The sequence below is a fragment of the Ambystoma mexicanum genome, chromosome 11, assembly GCF_040938575.1.
Source record: "Ambystoma mexicanum isolate Mex_15411 chromosome 11, UKY_AmexF1_1, whole genome shotgun sequence".
NCBI classification, from domain to species: Eukaryota; Metazoa; Chordata; class Amphibia; order Caudata; family Ambystomatidae; genus Ambystoma; species Ambystoma mexicanum.
Genome location: NC_090934.1, coordinates 779,096,724 through 779,100,939, shown reverse-complemented (window position 1 = coordinate 779,100,939; position 4,216 = coordinate 779,096,724). Strand labels below are relative to the sequence as shown.

Genomic DNA, 4,216 nt, shown 5'->3' with positions numbered 1-4,216 from the left:
CCCTCTGCTACCACATTAGCCCCCTATCCTATTACTTGCAGATTCTGAAGCTCCTAGAAAGTGTGAAAATGGCAAATCGTGTGCAATGAAAGACTCAATATCATAGCATAACAGGACATTTAAATAACATGCCATAGCAGCCACTTACTCTGTATGTAATCTGAGCACTGAACATGTTACACGTTATTACAGGGTAAACTCTCCAAAAAGAATCTTATGGTGCAAGTGGCACCGTTTAATACACCCGTCCGTTTGTGAGGATATCCTAAATTATGCTTCTAAAAGTAAGTTTTATTTTTACGCCCAGGTCTGCAGATCAGAAAATGTATGTATGAATAGTAAACACCCGCTCGTTCATCTATATGCACAATCCTTTGACTGGGCCACGTTGGTAATCCCAGAATTCACGTTCTGGCAGTTTTCATTTATTGGATATTTGTAAGGCGCCCATTCAACAAATGGGGTTTCAAGGCGCCACAAGACAAAACAAAAAAGGCGCGGGGGTGGGGAACAAGGGAGAAATAACGGTCCTACTAGGCCTTGTGACATTCGTATCGTGCAAGTAACAAGAAGAGGGAGGAGGGGAGGGTAGGTCCGTGCAAAGTGCTAGGGTGCATGGGGATGTAACCACTACCACCTTTATATCTGGCACTTGCCCTCCTGAAAGGTCAGGAGGGCAAGTGCCAGGGATTGCATCTGGTGAAGGGGGTGATGGTCCACATGCTAAGTGCAAGGGATGGTGGCGGACTGGGTGGGCGGGCCTGGTGCCCTGAGGATACCAGGCAGCTAGTCACTGCGGCAGACAGGGTTGTTAGCAGGGGAGAGGGATGGGAGAACAGACAAGGAGGGTCATGAGGAGGTTCCGGAACTTAAGGAGATCCGGCCCAAGCCTGAGGGGGGCAGGGAGACTATTCCAGAGGGAGACTCCTGCGGAGGCGAGAGCTCCAACCCCCCACTCTCTGCTTGGCGAAACGTCTGATCTGCAGACAGTTGGAGCTAGGGTAGAGCATACAGAGGTGCCTGGGCAAATAAGCCACCCATGTCCAGGACTGCCCAAGCACACCCGTGAGCCTTTCATGTACCCAACATTGCATCGTTAACTATTTTACAATTCTCCAGATTTGCCTTGGAGAAACAGCCCAATTATCACAGCACTTAAAGGAACACAAAGTTATTGATATGGGGGAGGGGGGCACAATACGCCACTCCTGGGCAAGCCTAGGCACTCAAACTGCTACAGTGATGATTTGGGGCAATACCAAAGCATGTTAACATAACATGAGATTCAAGCAATGAAGCTTTTACTGTAAAATATTGTAGCCGTTATGAACACATTCTTCACAAGTAAATTGTAGATTTTCTTTTGTCCTGAACCTAAAAAAATCGATCAGACGCGTGAATTCCTCCTTTAAAATATATACCTTTTTTATTCTGCTACAGCCTTCTTTTTTAAACATTTTTGTGCATCTTTTATTGGTTAGAAACTAAAGGCATGTGGATTTTAATCCGGCTTTTAGCAGTTAACTCTAATGCTAGAAATGTTTTTTGAGTGGAAATGAATTCAAGTTTGTAATCGTGTTTTCTTGGTGTCAATTGTGTTTTTTGTAGTATGACGTTTCTTTTTGTAAAAGACTTTTGGAAACTTCGTTTTATGAATGATGATTCGAAATAAACCTATGACAAGTTATGCTTTGAATACAATTAGAAAAGGCAATTGGGCAACCATACTGTTACAGTTTTGAGGAGTTATTTTGATTTAGGACCACTTTGGCCAGACTATTCTGTCCACATGGGTTCTGACCGGTGGATGCTTTGCAACTGAATCGCCGTAATGAAAGCAAGTTGAATACGGAGTTTTTTTCTTATGCGACAGAATTTTAGTTTGAAGCACTAACTTGGAAATGCCACCGTGGTGATATGAACGCGCTACTGTTTCTGAAGATAGTTGTAAAGCATTTGTTCAAGGAAGAAATGGCTTTAAGTACAGTTGGTGCGCGTTTGACTGAGGTTTTCTCCTAATTGTCTCCAGCGAAAACGTATTGGACTATCGAAGTAAGCAATGTACAAATGTGAACTGCTGGAGGAAGTGAGCGCAAATCATTTTAGTGTTGCTTTTCTAAACCCAGCAGGCCACTAGACAATAGCCAATGCTGATCTTTTTCGGAGCACAGAGGCTAAATACGGTTCATCAGCCAGCAAGGAGCAATTACTGGCAGTCGCTTGAGGAGGGGCTTACATTTAAAGAGGGAGCATGGGGGGTGGCAGTGGTTGTTCCAACAGAGGTATATGTGTGAGGAGGGGGTCTTAGATGTTGTTTCATTTGTAAAGCCATTGTCTTGGCTCTCCCCACCTTGCAATAACAACATGTTGTTGCAAGTTGTCAAAGGCCTTGTGGGGCAGCACGAAGTATATTTTTCAATCTGCCCAACGCATACCAGTGGAAGAGTATTTCTCCAATGGGAAGGCTTGGAAATGAGTCCTGACACGTGGAGGAGACATAAACACTGCTGATGTGACCTACTAATGATATTTACATGCTTTTTTTAAGAGCATTATTTATGCCTCTGGAAATGCCCTAGCTGTGTTAATGCAAGGGCATGCACTAGTGGCATGGAATACACACCGCTGCAGCATTGCCGAACTTATTTCCAAACTGCAAACCCACGATTGACAGCCTAAGAGCCAACATTCCTTGTGACTTCATGGCACTTATTGGGGTGCCAAACAGCCAACAGGGTCCCCTTTAGTTGCCCTTCTAAAACGGAACACAGGTGCCAAATTTGTGCTTTTTTAATTTTTTTTATTTGCCAGCTGACCCAGAGTCTTGTGAAATGTCACCTTCCTCCCTTTTTCTTTCACAATGGGACAAGGCTGTTGCATCCCCACAACCCAGCATAAGGTTTGTATTGTCACTAATTACTTTCCTTTTGCACCACCCCGTCATTCGTCCTTGTACCACGACCTGGTTTTTGAGTTTGGACGGCATCTGATGTCTAAAGACTAGGACATGTGGCTTTGTCACACTTGGCGTGAGTTGCAGTTGTGCCCCAGCCTATTTTCTTCATATAAATATTCTAATGGTTTGAGCTATGGATAGTGTTCAGTGTGCAACCATAGATCAGTTGTTTGGCATCAGGTTATAAGTAGTCCTACAACTTTTTTTTTTTTCAAATATGGAACGCTTCACGAATTTGGGTGTCATCCTTGCGCAGGGGGCCATGCTAATCTTCTCTGTATCGTTCCAATTTTAGTATATGTGCTGCCGAAGCGAGCACAGTCCTACAGCTTTTAACTGCAGAGAATCTTCCATTTAACTGCAGTGATTACCTGTGCAACAGGTTTGTGGAAAGATGTGTTCCTTCTTACCTCTCACTTCAAGCATAATCGGTAGTAACCTTGAATATTTTTTTTCTGATCACTCTCCAGACGACTCAAGCTTAATTGGCAATCCCAGGCTTTCACAGAAGTTGAATACCAGAACCTATAAAGGGAGTTGTGGAATACTACAAAAATAAAGGGCCTCCTTACAAGCTTGGTGGTAAGGGAGAAAAAGGACTATAACAGAATGAATGCCACTTTTACTGCACCGTCAAATTACAACCGATACAAAATCGATGGTAGTTCTGCAAGCGCTAATTTCACTGGTGAAATCAGCACTGTAAAAATGACAGCCAAAGATCGTGGAGATTCATCCAATTCTCCAGCATTGGATCTTTCATGGATTTACATACTTAGAATATTCCCCGTCGTCAGACTGGGACCCCTCGGTACACATATATAGCCTTTTCCAATAGGGAAACTTCCGACACTTTTGTGTCCTATCTAAGTCCTTTTAGGACCCGCCTACGCATGCTTTGTAGGCCGTCCCCGTATAAGAGGCCCGCCCCCGCGGTTCCCCTTCAGATTTCAACCGTCTCCAAAGTAGTGGGATCTCCTCGCGTTGTCTTACTATTTTGTACAAGGTTGCATTCCTGGAATTTGAGTACAGAAAATGTCCTCCGTGTCAGGAAAAGCGATGTTCCTCCCATGTGCGGCTTGAAAAAAGTTTACGAGGGACATATGGATTTGTATATATTGCCTCCACCCTCATTCGGCGGATAACTGCGACATATGCAAAGGGTTTTCTCAAAAAACCCTCAAAGACCGCAGTCGACGACTGGTGGCATAGCTGAATGATGGAGCGGGGCATACACCCCTTCGGGGGTAGGCTCCACAC

The 4,216-nt window shown here is 44.3% G+C and overlaps 1 non-coding gene across 1 annotated transcript; it reads right to left on the bottom strand.

Annotated features, from left to right (window-relative positions):
* Nucleotides 1-3,167: 3,167 nt before the first annotated feature.
* LOC138505343 (U6 spliceosomal RNA) lies at nt 3,168-3,275 on the bottom strand. Its single transcript, XR_011280143.1, has one exon. It is a non-coding gene; the product is annotated as a U6 spliceosomal RNA (small nuclear RNA).
* Nucleotides 3,276-4,216: the final 941 nt, after the last annotated feature.